Here is a 17350-nt window from a genome sequence, read left to right on the forward strand (position 1 = left end):
CCACAGGGACTGCACTGTTGGTGAGGGCACGCTGCACCTTAGGATCACCTTGTCTCACAGATTTGCCTCCTTCCTGGTAGCCTGGCTCTTGCAATTTTAAAAGACAAACTTGCAAACAAATATTGTTAACAATTTCTTCCTCTAATCACTCTAGGTAGGAATACTTAGCATCTTCCTCTAAGCTGTCTGATTACAAGGCTATTTCCATATCCGTTAAGAGCTGTTCAAGCAACTTATATGCATATGTATAATTATATGATTATTAATATAAATGTATATATATGTAGAGAGAGAGATACATGTTTTTAAAAAGCCTTAATGTAGATACCCTAGGGCTTTTTGTTGTTGTTGACATTTCTCTTAAGCGCTACTGTTATAGAGCTGTATTGTTGTTAATACCTGTGCATATCATAGTATTGCATTCTAGAGTGCAAAGATTAGTCATAACATCTGTAGTGGAAATGCTGAGTCATGGCCTGAAACAGTGATTGAGCATCTGGTAGGAAGGCAGGGCTAACCCAGGGGAGCTCAGGTGCATTGCATGCACCTGACTGGAAGGGGTGGAGCCAGGATCCATCCCTTCCCAAACCTCATTTAAAGGTTGGCGGTGGGGGTGTCTTTTGCTGGAGTTCTCTGCCTATCTAAGGTCTTTGAAAGGTAAGCAGCTCTTTTCTTTTGTTTCTGTAGCTGCTGTATTTGAGCTTGTTCTCATTTGCTGTAGCCGAAGATTTTGCCATCCTGCTATTATTGTCCAATTATAGCACTACAGCATCAAAGTAAGTGTTGAGATGGTTCTATGGAAAGTACTGTCCAAACCAGTTAAAACAGATATTCTCTAGGAATCTGTGGTTGAATTCCAGATATATCAAAAGAGGGACACGAAAGAGCTCAGCTTCCTGCACCTATCTAAACTCAATAACTCAGTCTAGTAGAGCAGTAGAAGAGGCATAGCTGAAGTATACCTGCCCTTTAAAAATCATTTAAAAGCTCTCTTTGCTCAAAACTACAAACTGTACAGAAGAATCTGGACAGTGAACTCTTAGGTAAAATCATCTAAGGAGACAGAACTTAAGCAGTAAATGATGTTGTGTATTTGTATGAAGTTATGGCACTATGGCAGTGCTTCCAAATGTGAAGGGAATACCTTATTTTTCCTCATTTTAGCCCAGCCCACCTGGGTTTAGCTTTCCCTTAGGGATTACTGGTGTTCTTGTGCCACCCATGCAGAGAGTAAGGTTACCATAGCTGTTAGCCATGTAGCTGTGCACCTTTCCACTCCCTGCCTGCAGAGGCTACATCAGCCCTTATAACTCACTTTGCTACAAGCTACCGCAAGGCTCTGAGTAACTGAGCATGTTACAGACAGCAGGAAATTATAGTAATTCATATTTATAAACTGTCACAAGATTTTTGGCCACACTAACCTAGTTGGCAGCTCCTCTAGCAGAGTGTACTTCTTTATATATAGACAGGAGATCCTCTTTGAAGTTAAGGCCAGTAGCTCACTATGTTAAAAACAGATTTCAGCCCTTAGCATCTTTTCTGTCATTGGCAATGAAGAAATATGTGAGGCTGCTATTGTCCCAGTTATGTTCTCAAAAGAGGACAAATCTTAACTTAAACATGAAAGACTGGAAAAAATTATAGTTGTCTTTAATTCTTTTCTGGAACAGGGAAGATAAACGTATGTATGGAACTCTGTCATTTGTGTGTTGGTAATGTAGTGAATGGCTCTAATGCCTGATCATAATGTAAGAGAGAGAGTGCTGGAGTGCTAAGGAAGATTTAAATTTGAAAAAGCTACAGTACATAAAGCAATAAGCCTCCAGCAAGTCTCCAAAGCAAGAATTCTAAATAAACATTTTGTAAAAACACTGATATGGAGACAAAACGCACTGATATCACTTCAATTTTTTTTTATTCTATGTATTTGTTATTAATGAGAGAACAATGTATCTGTGGTGACCATTGCCAGAGGCATTGACCTATAATGCTCTTTGTAGTCAAGCAGTGATCTCTCTAAGCCTCAAACCCCACCTCTGCCTTATTGCTGCTAAAAAAAAAAATAAGGACAACTAACCTGAGGGGCAGGTTGAGACAGTGGGATAATTTTCACTTATCAGTTAAGATCAGTAATTCTCTATTCTCCCCAAGGTATAGCAGAATATATTAAATAGTATTTTTATTTTGTCCCTTTTGAGAAATTTTAACCTCTGTTCCTGCTATATTAACAATAAAAGACCCATGGATCTTCCACAAAGGTTTTATATCCAGAGTGTGGGAAGGCTATGTTGTTTATTGGTTGGTTGTTGGTGGTTTTGTCTTTTTGCCTCATGGCCGTCGTGGCGAATAAATCTGGCTGCTGTAAAAGTGGAACTTAAGGAACAGCAATTACCAAACTTTGGACAAGCCACACGTGTGGAGAACACATGTGGCTTGCCATTTTACTGCTGTTCTTGATAATCTGTTCATAAACCAATAATGTAAGCATTGCTTTTGATTAATAAGGATTCTATTTGAAAGTACTACACAACCTGCTATTGATATATCTTAACAAGAGTCCAGTCAGTCTGCTCTTCTTGGCCAACTACCTCAACTCTCTTTTCAAATAGTTATTTAGATCCAGATGGTCCATAGTATTCTTCCTTAAAACAGACCTTCAGATTTTGAGAGTGAAGAAATGTTAATGACCTGGCTGTGGGAATATATACAAACCATCACCAAAGACAGTGATCCTGATTGCCTTGCTTGAGTCAGATAGCTTTCATAACTCTGTCCTTCTCTCTCCAAGTTCTTAAATTTGTCTGTGCCTTGGCAAAATTTATTTACCATCACAGTCTTAAGGGCAAAACAATTCTTACAGTTACAGGGCTCCCTGCATTGGCTGTTTTGTTTGTTTTTGTTTTTTTCCCCTCTTTTCTGGCAGAACTATGTGTATGTGCATCCAGAGCACGCTAAATTATTGCACACGTACTGTGCATGCACTGTTGATTTTCCAAAACACATCTCATTTGCTATGCATTTCTTGTGAATGAGCCATGGACAAATTTTGCATTCCTGATTGTCAAACAGCCTAGGAAAATATCCAATACTGCCTGGCTTAATTGAAGGAAGAGGAGCCTTGAGAGAAGACGTCTGTGCTTACTCAACCCAGATTGGAATCAGCACTTGAGGCTCATGAATACTAGTCAGCTTTGCTGCATTTCTGCAGCCATAAAAGACATCAAGACCAGAATCTGTACTGTATATTAGATTCTACTGTTCTAACACCAAGTATTTTGAATTTTCTTCCTAAATTTCTTGAAGAAAATGAGGATGTGATTCTTTTAAATCTTTGCAAGAAGGGGAACAAGACGTTTTATAAAGATGTGTATTTCAATCTCAAATACAAACTTAACTATTGCTTTGGGATTTGAACAAAAGCATTAAATTTCCAAATCACAAAAATAATTTTTCTTTCTTCTTTACCTGTTTACCTCTGCCATTCATATCAGAGTCAGGATTTCAGACAAGTTCATGCGAATGCGATACATTTTCTAGTCCTTATCCTTAGTGATACAGACAATTTTTGTGGATGTAGAGCAGAAAAGTTTCAGATTTAAAGAAGTTAAATAAAAGAAGTTTATAAAAACATTTTTCTTATAATCTAATAATTTGCCTAATTACACTTGCAACAAATATACTGCTTTATTCTTCTAGTCTAGTTCACCTAACTCTTTTGAAACAATAACCTTGCTATTAGTTGTCACCTTCTACTACATAGAAGTGTCTACAGTGAGTAGTGAGGCACTGGAACAGGTTGCCTAGTGATGTGGTTGATACCTTGTCCCTGGAGACTTTCAAGGTGAGGCTGGATCAGGCCCTGGGCAGCATGGTCTAGCTGTGGTGTCCCTATTCATTGCAGGGGAGTTGGACTAGATGGTCTTCAGAGATCCCTTCCACCTCTAAGGATTCTACGATTCTATGTATTTCCACTTGATGGCAGCATTTGAACACGAAAACACCTAGAGTTCTTCAAAACTGATTTTTTTTTTTTATTTATGTTAGGAAATTTTTTAACCCATTACTATTGACTGATGAAAAGGGCAAAAAAGGGAAAATGAGAACATGGCTGTTGTTCTTTTCTTGTAGGTAACTACTTCTAATGATGTGATATACTGCAACAAAGCCTTAACAGAATCTTCATTGGCAGCTGAAGCCAGTACTGATACCCCAACAGGATTACTGATGACCTTTGGAATTCTATTGGAGAGTAGAGACCTGGCATCTTTAGTGGCATGCAGTTAACGATTCATATGGAAAGGCTACTGCAATATCCAGTTTTGATCTTCAGCCATCAGGTATGAACATATGCATGTGTTCCTAATAATGCTGGGTTTTCATGTCCTACCTGTGGTATGCGAAATTCACTCATTATTCTATCGTGTGTGGATTTGTGTAAACTAAACACAGAGTATGCACTTTGATTATAAAGCTGCATGAATGAGGATGTCTTAAATGTAAAGACATTGAGGAAGGTTTTTCACTTACTGCTCTTCATCCTAAGCATTTTTGGTAATTCATGTATATTCTAAGGTTTTGGTATAATATGCAATCCTAGCCTCTCCTATTTCACTTGTTTTGTTGTTGCTCTTTGCCAGTACAAAAGGATGTGCAAAGAAACTTTGTAATGTGATATTTGTTCCCATGCTCTGAACATCTTGTGATAAAATTTTGATTTGCCTGTCTATGCCTTACTGACATTGAAACCTGACCAAACTGGAAGAGGAAAGGCACATTTTAATTTTCACAACTTTTTTGTACCAAATCCAAAACAGAATTTCATCAAGTCTTCCAGAGTGGTGGCAAACATCTCACAACTTGCTGGGAGTTGTGCATCTAAAGGATTTTTAGCAAGGAATGGTTAATATTTTGATTGGCCGAATAAACGTGGAATTCTTTGGACTTATTCTATTCTACATTCCAGTGCTTAAATTATTGACAGTTTAAGAGTCCTGCATCTTATCATGGCAAGCATAAGCTTTTAAGGGATTCAAACTTCAACTCTCACCTGTGTGCTTTCTTTTTAAATAATGGGTCTTGGAGGACTATAGATATCTGATCAGTTTAACTGAGAGCCTGGATTGCTGAAAGATATGAGGCAGCCTGTTTACAGGGAATCTTGAAGCAATCCCTGTTTGAGCCTGAGAATGAATTAGTAGTGGCTTCTTGCTCAGGAAGAACAAAGATTGTCTGGAAGCCAAGAGATGAAAGTATAAGGAGACACATTTGGGCTTAGTGGTGGGAGAAAACCATAAAGAGATTGACTCCAATGTCTCCCTGTCCGATGAAGTCTCTCTTTAGACAGCTGCCTCGCTGTTCTGCTGTTGATGAGATGAACTCATCAGAGAATGCCTTAATTTTTTGCTCTAGTATAAAGCAGATGTGAAACTGAAGGAGCTGGAAGGGAAAAGTTGTAGTTTGATCAGGTTTGTTCTTCTCAGCCGTCTGCAGGTCCAGTCAGCACTTATATGATGAGAAGTGAGTGCCCACAGTGCCTGTTCTCCCCTCTAGAAAGCTTGGCTTGTCTATCAGTTGTCACCATTTCCCAGAGGTTGTCTTCATTTTGAATATCAGTGGCACTACCCTTTTTCCTCTTGATATTTTGCTTCTTTCCACCCAGATCTTATATTCATCTTGGCTAGAGATGTTCATTTTCCTGTCCTAAAGTCATGATCTACTGTACATGTACACATTTGCACACAAAAACTGCCTGTAAGTTAAAAAAAAAAAAAAAAAAGGTGTGAAGAAATCTAATTATCCTCTGGCTTCAAGGCTTTCTTTTCCATGTAAGCCAATAAGAAAGGTTAAAGATAGATAGCTCTGGCCAAGTTACAAAATTAATGTGTATAACATGTATATGGCTTTCCAATAGGTAAATCCAGGGTCATTGTGTCCACTGATAGCACTTACAGCGGTATCATATTAGGAAAAAATATACCCTTTCATTGCTATTAATAATATGCATAAAGCATAAATAAACTTCATGCTTTTGGATATAAGGAAAGAGTCCTTTACAGTGAGGGAGATAAAGCACTGGAAGAGATGTGGTGGATGCCCAGTCCTTGGAGACATTCAAGCTCAGGCTGGACTATGCTCTGGACAACCTGATCTGGCTGTGGATGTCTCTGCTCATTGTAGGGGATTTGGACTAGATGACCTTTTAAAAACCTCTTTGAACCCTAAGGATTCTGTGATTCTATAATAGTGTCTTAAATCCATCTCTCTTTGAAACACACTGGCATATATTAAGCATGAATAAGAGAAAGCCAAAAGACTAGTGGTAGAGCACTTAAAAAGGGAATAACATGCCCAACACAAACCAGCCACAGTCAAGTAACTTTAGGAAAAGATTTCATGTGTCCTACTTTGTGGAGGCATGTAAAAAGGGAGTAGATTAAAGGAGGAACACTTTAGTTTAAAGAGGCAATGAAATGGTGAGTCTAAGCATTTCTTTTGAGGATTTGAAGTAAGAAACTGTGGTGGGACAGTCTCCACAGAGCCCCAGGACAGAAGAGAAGTGAAGGCCACCCAGTTAACCTAGTATTAATGAACCCCAGAGGTCTTGTCAGTCTAGCAGGCGTCATTAGCTTGAGGCAGGGAGGAAATCTAAGTAGGTGGCATAGCTTGAAGAAGTAGGGAATTCAGACTTCCTTTTGTGCTCTCCTCCTATATGTACTGCTTAGATTTGTAGTGCTACTCAATTGCTTATGGTCACATAAGCAGCTGTGTGACCACTATGAGATAACAATCTCATAGTTCATCCCATTATGGGTGAATGTCTAAAGTTCGTCCCACACTTTAAGGAGAAGCAGGAAGGAGGGAGTCTGAAATGGGGTTGATGGAAGCTTGTGTTGATTCAGCAAAGGTGCACCTAAAAATGAGTGGTGTTGGGCTCTCTGTAGCCTGGTGATACCTATAACTAAGCAAAAAAAAAAAAAAAAAAAAAAATTGTTTTCCACTGAGTACCGCCACTCTTTTTAAAAAGTACTTGCAGCTTAAGAGAATTCCTTTCTCTTCATTTTTTTCCTCCAGACTTTGGAAGAACTTGATATACAGAAGAACAAAATGTTATTAGAGCCTGCGGTACAATTGTTGGAGTTTTAAACTATCAGCCTAAATGGGTCTTCAGATGGAATCATGTAATAAACACTTACATATGTTCTGTCTCCTGTGGGCAGTGCTGAGTTTGCAAATGAACTAGTTTCCACTGAAAAAGTTCCAACTAATGCTGCCCACAAAGCTCTGCCCAACCAACATTCATGCTTCTCCTACAGAACCACATTTGACATAAAGCTCTAGTGAATTCAACTGATGATCTGTAAGATCTGCCTCTTGTTACCTCCAAATCTTTCTTTGTATGAAAGATCAGCTGAAACGGACGGTATATGCTGGAATGTTTGTCAGGTGTTTTAGCATGCCGTGGCTGTGGCAGTGAGCAATTCTGTGACTAGATGGTGCACTTGCCATGTGGTATATGAGAACTGCAATTAGAGTGGCGATAGTTGCTCTTTACACAGATATTTGTGAAAGCTCAGGTAGTGATTATAATGTGCACATCTGTCTTTGTCTTTGGGGAAGGATTATTTCAGCTGTGGGACATGTGGGAATTCTGGGTTTTGAGTATTGAAACCATTAATGGCATATATTCAGTAGAACTTAAAAACAGAAAAGTACAGTATGTCTGTCCATATATCCAGCTACAATTTATATTGCCTGATTTGCAGTTACAGTGCACTTAAACTTGTCTGACAATTTTCTTTCTAGGACCCCGTGCTGGGGTTGCAATAGCAATGCCTGATACAAATCATCTCTGCTCAGGTTTCCCATGCTGTTTCTGGCTCAAGCTAATGTTGTTTTAAGTCTCAGCAAAGAAAGAGCTTGGTTTCCAAGGATGAGAATAGATTGACTCTTCTGCTTTTTATTTTAAAAATAACCTGACAGTTGTGTTGAAGCTTAGCAGTTCTATCCCAAAGGTTGCTCGTACAAACTTTGTGTCCTTTTAACACAAGTTTTATTGGGGTTCCACAAATTTCTAGGTATTAGTGCAACAGTTAAAATAAGTAAATGCCAGGTTTATTGAAAACAACTAATCTGAATGAAAGTCAAGGCTTTTAAAAGTAGTACATCTCCTACAGGCCAGAGTTCAACCCTCCCAAAGTCTCAGGGCTTCTGGCTAAAATTTATTCTCCCACAGATAACAACTTATTGTGCTTTAACTGGCCATGTTACAGGCTGCATGAAGCTGCTTATCTGGCTGCAAATTAAAAAAAAAAAAAAAAAAAAAAAAAAAAAACTACTTGAGTTGTTTTGTCTTCAAATCTCAGTGAATGGATGCCTTGTTTGCTGTGTGCTGACAGTTGCACAGAATTGCAGGATGCAGCTGGTTGCTGAGAATGTTATGCAGCAGAAGTGTCCAGGTTTCAGTGCCTGGATTGTGATAGACCTGGGGTTTTTACTCTGAAATCTCATCATTGACATGGATGGACATTTTAAGACTGTTAGGCTGAAGAGCTTCATAGGATTTATTGAAAGTTTGCCTGAAATCCTTTGTCATGAAAAGGGCAAGTGGGAATAAAGTATGCTTGCACTGCAATTCCATTTTTTAAATTTTTTTTCTGAACTAAGATTTCGTGATAAAGCTCCTAGACTGAAATTAGAACTGAAACTGGAGCCATAGAGGGCCTTAGGGTTGCATACACTTTGGATGTGACTGCATTCTTCTCAAAGTTCAGTGAGAATATCGTGTGATTGCTGGGATATGCAAGCTTAGTACTTAACAAAGAGGTATGCATTATGCATATGGCAAATGTGTTTTGTCTTGACACAGATCTGCTGGTGTGGCTCAAAAGGTTCAGCTGTAGCTCATTGCTCATTTACCTGAATGATCAGAGGGTTTTTTTTTTTAAGAAGCGCAGTCTGGGGAATCAATTTCTACTTGTAACAGAGCATTTTGATGTGAGAGAACAAAATAAGAGCAGTGAATTACACTCTTTTGTTGATGTTGAAAAGTGTAACTGATCTGATTAAGACACAAAAAAATAGTACTGACTTTTTTTTTTTTTTAAACCACATTCTTGCCAGGTTAGAGTTGTGCTATTTTATCATATCAGGTCCTCTTTAGAAGAGCTGAGTCATTGGGAACTGACAGTGGTGGAGGGGAGCTGAAGGTTTTTCTTGGTTACCTGTATTTCAGAAGGATATATCACCAAAATCAATGCAAAGGCTAAATGCTAGGATGAGTTTAGCTTTTATATTCTGTTTTCCTATTAAAAAGGAAGATGTAAATATTGTTTTTATTTGAACCAAATAGAAGCACGTCTGGACTAAGAGTGAGGTTGACTTACATAAGCTCCACGTTGTGTGCAATGGTTTTGATTCTCATTTTCAATTCTGGCCTGAGTTACTTTTTAATCATAGAATCACACAATGGCCTAGGTTGAAAAGGACCACAATGATCATCTAGTTTCAAACCCCCTGCTATGTGCAGGGTTGCCAACCACTAGACTGAGCTGCCCAGAGTCACATCCAGCCTGGCCTTGAATGCCTTCAGGGATGGGGCATCCACAACCTCCTTTGGGAATTAATTACTGTCCTCTATGTCAAAACGGTCAATTTTGAACACTTTAGATCTACTACCTTAAAACTACTTCTTAGTATTTCTTGATTCTTGAAAGATAATACTTGTTCCAAAAGCAAAGATCTGAAATTTCAGAATTGCAATTCCTGTTTTTTTTTTTCCCCTTTGTGTACTAGTTTTGTGCCTGTGGTCAGACAGTAAAATACAGTACGCAACAACTAGCAATCCTGCTTGCAGCTGAATTTACTTACCTCTTCAAATTTACCAAACAGAACAAAATGGCGTTATGTTTTCCAGCAGGGATATAGACTCTGTTAGCATAAAACAGTCAAAGGGTAGTTGATGATATGTATTTACCAACGCAGGAGTAAGTTTGATCTGGTAAAACATATGTGCTGAGGGGGCTGGAGAAGGAGAAGGTTTCATAGGGGCAGGGAGGTTTATTTAACTGGCATGTTATGACAGCAAGCGTTCATTCGCTTTTCTGGGCATGGCCCTTTGTTCTAGTGCCTCACTGTATGTGTTAAATCCTACGTAGAGCTGCAGCTCTGTAGACTCTGAGTACAGTGAAAAAATAAAATAAAATCCATCTGTTACTGTCAAATTGATTGTTTACCTGCATACACGGGAGAGCACAGAGCAGGCATTTGACTGGATGGAGAGAGCAGTGGTCATCCAGTGCTGCCATTAAGGTTCTGAACTCATTCTGTGGATGAGCTTTGATCAGAGTGGTGATGTGCTAATTCTGCATTCAGAGCCATGCAGTTAGCACCAGCAGTCCCTCGTTCCACTTGGCACTGTGGCTTTACCCAGAGCAGCCCACCTAGTGCTCCTGAGTCATGGGCTTCTGTGAAAGTCCCACTCTAAAATCTACTCTTCTGAATCCAAGTGGAGTGAATCTGCAAAAGGCCACCAAAAAAAACCAACAAATTGTTCTTTCCCATGTTCATTTTCAATTGCCCTCTCCTCTTTCCTCTCTTTTTTTTTTTCTTCACAGCTTCATGATTTAAAGTAAACCAAGCCAGTAGTAATTAAATCTAAAAATCTGTGGAGAAATCTGTTCACAGGTACTGGTATCATGAAAAATGCAAAGTAAGACATGTCTGTTTTGACTGCCAGTAGACTGACTTTTTCTACGTGATAAGACTTAAACTGTGTAAGCTGGGAGGAAACTGCATTTCTTGTTGTGCAGAAACAACAAATGCTGGTGGAGCAGAGCACTTGAAGTGTTCCATAACTTAATAGTTTTGCAGAAGATAGGATATCAGAACTCATTTCTGAACCATTCTTTAGTCCAAACTAAATTCCTTTCAGCTCCTTTAAGATCAAGCTCCATATTAGTTCTTGCTTTCTTTTATACTGAATCTTTTAAGATTGAACGCACAACTATTTATTTTGCTAACAGATAAATTTTTTTAAAGATCCTGTAAAGACAGGAATGTCAGTAATGATACTGCATTTCTTCAGCTGAGAATGGAATATCAATTACCCTCATTTTTTTCAGGCTGAGTCTTGCAAACTTTTGCACTGGCAATACAGAAAATCTCATGAAAGACACCAGTTGCACTCACCACCTGTAGGGAGAGGGTGCCAGTTTGGACATCCACAAACTGTACTGAACCTTTCCTTTGAACTGAAATGACTTTTGGTTTTCTTTGGTCACTCTGTCTTCTTTTGGTGCCAAAAGCAAGAGATATTGCAAAAGAAAATTTAAAACACGACATGCTTAATGTAGATCTCTTTCCTGCTCTTGTAGACCAGAGATTTGGCTGAGTATCCAAGCATCTGGATACTTCTTAAAAATATCTCCACAGCTTTTAAAGTCTGCTCTTTTGTAAGATGGTCTCTTACAGAATGCACCGTTCTGTAAATAATAGCAGCATTTGTGCGTATATATATCATTTCCTGAGTCTACCTGAAAACAGGGGTCACTGACCCAAGGAAAATGATTTGCAAGTCCTCTTTACTCACAAAAAGGCTCAGATTGGCTGTGTTCCTAAACAAGAACTTATTTTGCCTTCTAAAAAGTTGGACATTTTCTTTTGCTATAACTCCAGACTTGACTACCTGGTGGTTTTGGAGAAAGGGACAATAGCATACTGGAAACTGTATTCAGAAAATGTAAATATGCAATAAACTAAAATAATGTATGATGATACAAGTGTTCAAAAGAAGAATTTGAAGTAAAAGTGTCTGTTTCCCTATCTCTCATTCTATTTAGAATTTCCTGGCAGTATGCTCATTCTCTGGACAGAGAGAAAAGATATACTATTTAGGGAATGGGCATTTATCTGAATTCTTGTTGCTATAGGGCAGGTAGCAACAGGACAAGGGGAAATGGTTTTAAACTGGAAGAGGGTATATTTAGACTAGATATCAGGAAAAAATTCTTTACTGTGAGGGCAGTGAGACACTGGAACAGGTTGCCCAGCAAAGCTGTGAATGCTCCTTCCCTGGAACTATTCAAGGCCAGGCTGGATGGAGCTTTGAGCAACGTAGTCCAGTGGGAGGTGTACCTGCCTATAGCAGGGGAGCTGGAACTCGATCTTAAAAGTCCCTCCAACCCAAACCATTCTATGATTCTTTGTTATATGGTTCCTTGACAATTACTGAGCATCAGAGTAAAAAGTTCAGGAGAAAACTTCTGGCAATTGCTGCAGATATACAGATTCAATGCTTCATATTGGTGATGTGGAACAGATTTTCATGTTCTCGTTGCTGAAACTTCAAAACTGTCTCAGAGCTGGGCCTTTTTGCTATTATAGTGAACAAGTGGGACAAACTTAGAAAGATATAAAACAATAGTCTGTGCAAGTCTCCAGACTTTCTTTCAAGAGAGTTCATGCGTCAGCTTTAAATATGAAGGTTAGTTTCCTGCTTCCTTTTTACTTCCAACCAGCATATAGGGCCTATTTTTTTTCTATCTTTATCTGCAGGAAAAAGTCTGTCTTAGACATTTTCGTCCTCTGACTAGCTAGGCTTGCAGAAGTACACGAAAAACCCCCAGAAAGGAAGAGGCATTCAAATACACTATTTTCCCCTTTTACATGATTAGCTCTTCACCCATAGATGGTAAGCAAACTATTCAGCCTTGATTCTTTCATCCTTAACTTAAGACTATGTAAGAACATGTGTAGTTTGTTAAGGTCTTTGTTTAAATATTGTTATTTGCCTCCTGAATGGGTCTGAGTGTGGAAAGCCCCTATGATGATAACAAGATAAGGAAGAAAAAAAAAAACAACCTTTGTCCATTTGGTAACTCTATTCAGTTCTCTTCCACAGCACCTGCAGACCTTCATACATCTCACCAGGGCAGCTGTATGTAATTTCAGAAATTCATTCCAGTGGGAAAAGGCAGCCCTTAAATCCTGAGCAACATTAACAGTTTCTGACTGCAGCATTCAGAATGAACTAAAACAAGGGTCTGATTTACAGCTGATGGCCAGAAAGCCCAAAGATAAGGAATATTTCAGAGGAAACCTTGTTCAGTCACCCCAGTTCTTTCAATAAGAAATTCTAGGTACAGCTTCTTAAGACTGAGCTCTTGCAAAACTGCAAATCTTCTGTCATAAACTTAAACTAGGAACGTACTTGGCAATGTGGAGCTATTTGTGCCATCTGGCAGCTGTTAGCTTTCTTTATTCACTTCCTCCCTCCTAATGCAAAATGCAGAAACTGGACCTTTTACATCTTGCTACATGAAGAAGGTTGGAGTCTCTTGAGGCTTTTTAAGGGCAAACCATTGCACTGTTCTCATGCCTGCTATCTGTGCATCCATTGCAAATGTTAATAATGACTTACCCTGATCTGCAATAAGCCTCTTTCCTCTAATATTCCTTTATAGCAGTGTGCCTTCCAAGAACATTGCACATGTCTTCTTAAATACCTGAAATTCACCTCATACACATCTTTGGAGGATTTAAAAAGCAGCTGGTGTTTATCTCTATGCTGTCTCCATTTTTAGCTGCAGCTAATTGACCTTCAATGTTTTTACTGAAGATAATATTCTTTTTTTTTTTTTTTTTTTGCCAGAACACTTGCAGTGATTCTCAAATCTCTTTTAGTCAGTGCTGACACTTTGCTATAAGCCACCTGTGATATGAAATGATGAATTTACTTGTTCTTCATTTGGGTTACGTGCTAGGAAGAGAGGTCCTGGGTCTGGCAGGACCTTCAGGTGGCCACAGAGAGGCTGTACCTTTACCACAGGGTAGTGCAGAGGCAGAGACTTGGGAACAAAAGGGTAAGGTGAGGTGGAAGACAGAGATGGTCACAGAAAGTAGCCCAGCAAAACAGACCGTGAGTGTGCTGAGAAAGCAGCAAGCAGCCAGACCTTCGTGGTGAGGGAAAGAAACCGGAGACCGGAGGGGGCTGTGCAGAGGTTGAGCTGATGAAAATCAAGCTTGGAAACAAAATCGTTTCAAATAAGAGATGGTGAATGAAGATATCTTGATTTATAAATGTTTTTAATCTGTTAAGGAGTAACTAGATTTCTGTATGTCTAAAATTAGAGCATGAAGAACATGGCTTGTTGAGATTAAAATCTTTTATTTTTCATAGAACATAGAATCATTTGACTTAAATGTCACCTAGTGCAACTCCCCTGCAATGAACAGGAATACTTTTACAGCTCTGTCAGGCTCCTCAGAGCCCTGTCCAGCCTGACCTTGAATGTCCAGAGATGGGGACCCCCCCCAGCTCTCTCAGTCTGTTGCTGAAGGAGACATCTATTCCTTGGATCTTTTTTGTGTCCCTCCTCTGGGCTTACTCCAACAAGTCGCTCCTGTACTGAGAACTTTCAACTTTGTGGGGTGCAAGCTATAAGGAAAAAATCCTTGATACACTGCCTTCAGGCTCTGGTCATTGTTGACATGGTCTTCCTTTGCAGTGCAAGAATAAGCAACTGTGCAATTTCTCTGGTGATACTGACAATTGCAAACTTGAGTTCTGCTCTGTGAAACATGCCAGCATTTTGATATAGCAATAAAATAATAAAGCACAGAACAACATGCTCAGAATTGACATTTCATTCTTGGGATCATCCCTGCTTATCAGAGATGCTCTGGTTCTGCTCTCTGGAGATAGCTCTGAAGTCAAAAGCTTTAAGAGACTCATAATGGGAATTCAAGTCTCGCATATCTCAGGAGTGGCTTTACAGCATTTCTCTCTGCTCTGAGGTCTGCCACTACCTGGAGAGACAGCTCAGTGTGAAACCAAGCTTGGTCTGCTATCTGACAGAAGGAGAAAAGTCTCACTGTGATTTTTCTCTGCATATAAGCATTTTGGATGAGAATAGTTTAGGGCAGATGGTAGCAAACAAATCCTTGCTGAAAGGTAAGGCAATGCAGAATCCTTACTTCTGTTGTTTGAGTTTTATGCCTTTAGATTGAAACTAGTGTTGTGGAGTGCTCCCGAGCAGCGAGATTTTCTGCATCAGGATGTCACAGTGCTGTGAGCATGTATCGTAGGCAAGTGGTTGCCAATCTTCCCAGCAGTGCCAGCTTCAGAAATGAAAGATGGGGGTGCTGCTAACCACACATGTTACGTTCCAAAAAAAATAACATATTACCTGGGCGAAGTCCATCTGCTGAAGCTGTAAAAATTCCGAACTCTCAAAGGCCATAACAAACCTCACTGTGGAAACTTGATTCTCCACTGTTCAAAGAAATTTTCCCTGTTTAGCACATTGCCAAATATTCATGGTTATGGCTTTACAAGTGTCTGTAGGATTGTTCTCGGTTCCGTTTTATTGCTATCCTACTCCTCCTAGACAGCAGGTCACCTCTACTTGTAGCATTTGTCATTTTGTCATTTTCATGTTTGGCTGATTGAGTAGCTGATTAATTGTAACATAGCATTACCCATATCATACAATCAAGATCAGTGTTCTGTTGCAATGCTCTTTTGGAAGTAGAGTAGGAGATAAATTACCACCACAAAAGCATATGAACAAACCATAACAGAGCAGAAGATAAGAAAATGAGAAGATCCCTATGGAGTTGATCAGATCACCACTCAGGGAAGAAGTTGTATCTGGATAAGAATTTCTGTCTTATATCCAGAGTCTTGAGGCGTAACTTCAGCCTTATCAGTTAATGAGGCATGGTAGGTTTGTAAGCACACCCAGTGTTGGCTGCATGCAGCGTTATTTGTCCCAAGACAGTGAACTCGCCAGCACTGATTCCAGGGCTCCCCTACAACACTCCTCTGCGATTGTTTCCTCAAAAGCAATTCTAAAAGAATTCAGTTTGACTCAAACTTTTCTATTCTGTTTTATATGTTTACAGATCCTACCTCCCAAGAATCTGTTCAGTTTGCTAAAAATGAAATGGCTGCAGATGGATATTTCTTTCAATTACTGTAAAAACATGTAACAAAGCCTCTGGCATGCCAAAAGCCAGGCATCAAAGCTCAAGAGCTTACATATTTTATTAAGTGGTTTAATATTGTAGAGAAGAACAGAAAAAATACGGTGTTTTGTCCCTTATGGTCTTCTTTAGGAGACCTCAGGGAACCAAAAGGTTGCAGTTTTCCTAGTCTTCCTGCTTTAATATTAAACCACTTAATAGAATATGTAAGCACTTGAGCTTTGATGCCTGGCTCTTGGCATAGCAAGTATAGTTCATACTGTTCTGATGATTTGGGGTGGTCTGTGGGAGATTATTTTCCCCTCCTGTTGAGAAACCACAGGAAACGCAGGCTTGTCACAGAGGCTTTTCCTTTTTGTCTTGGGGTATAACTTGCTGGTACTTTCCCTTCTGTTACTACTTGTTACCTCAAAAAACTTTTATTCAAAGGAAATACTTATGCCAATTGTATGAATGGAATCTTACACTGCAACTGAGATCTTCAATGACATTGACCTATTTGGGACTACAGTATGAGCCATAAAACAGCACCAGTAATGTAAAGAAAGCTAAGTGTTGATTGCCACAGACCTGAGATGACCTGAGACTTGGTGCAAGAGACCAAGAGGCCATTTCATTGTGTTCCAATCTACTGACATGCTCCTGTGCTAGCTGTAAGTGTCCTAGAACTAAAGCAAGAAAAAACACCCAAAAAATTATATCATTTTCATTTATTTTTCTGCCCCATGGGAAATCATCTCAGCCTTTACTGGAAAAAAAACGTTAATCATTATTTTCTTTAGAGTCTTGGTGATTTATATTCATTTGAACATCAAGTAGTTGACTGTTGGCTTGAAGGTCCAGGACTCAGTGACCATACTCCTCCTGAAGGACAGACCTTCAGCCTGGTGCCTTCCATGTTGCTCCACATGGCTCACAAGTAAATCAGTATAACGCAAAGGGAAGAAATCCTCTAGCTTCAAGAACATAGGGGAAGAGAAGGCAGGACACTAGGTCGCAACTGCCCTGCAGGAGAGGCAATCATGCTGTGGCAAAGCACTTGATTAATATGACAGAAAGAGGATACATGGCTGTAATCTCTATGGAGAAATGGTCAAGATAGAAATTAAGTATGGCATTTTATTGACCTTAAACACTGTAGACCAGTTTGAAGCAGTAAAGGAGTGGAGTGAAAAGAAGTCCAGTTTGAGTAAATAAAATAATGAAGTATTAATGTTTTGAGGCAACATCAACTATTCTCACAGAATCAGCAACGGTACTTTATCTCGCTTGGACAGAAAGTTCTTTTTCTACCTCTTTTTCAAAACTTTAAGCTTGAGACTTGCTATGAGAAGGTTTGATAGTGAGTTCAGTATTTGGACCA

This window comes from Meleagris gallopavo, chromosome 5, assembly GCF_905368555.1.
Source record: "Meleagris gallopavo chromosome 5, MGAL_WU_HG_1.1, whole genome shotgun sequence".
NCBI classification, from domain to species: Eukaryota; Metazoa; Chordata; class Aves; order Galliformes; family Phasianidae; genus Meleagris; species Meleagris gallopavo.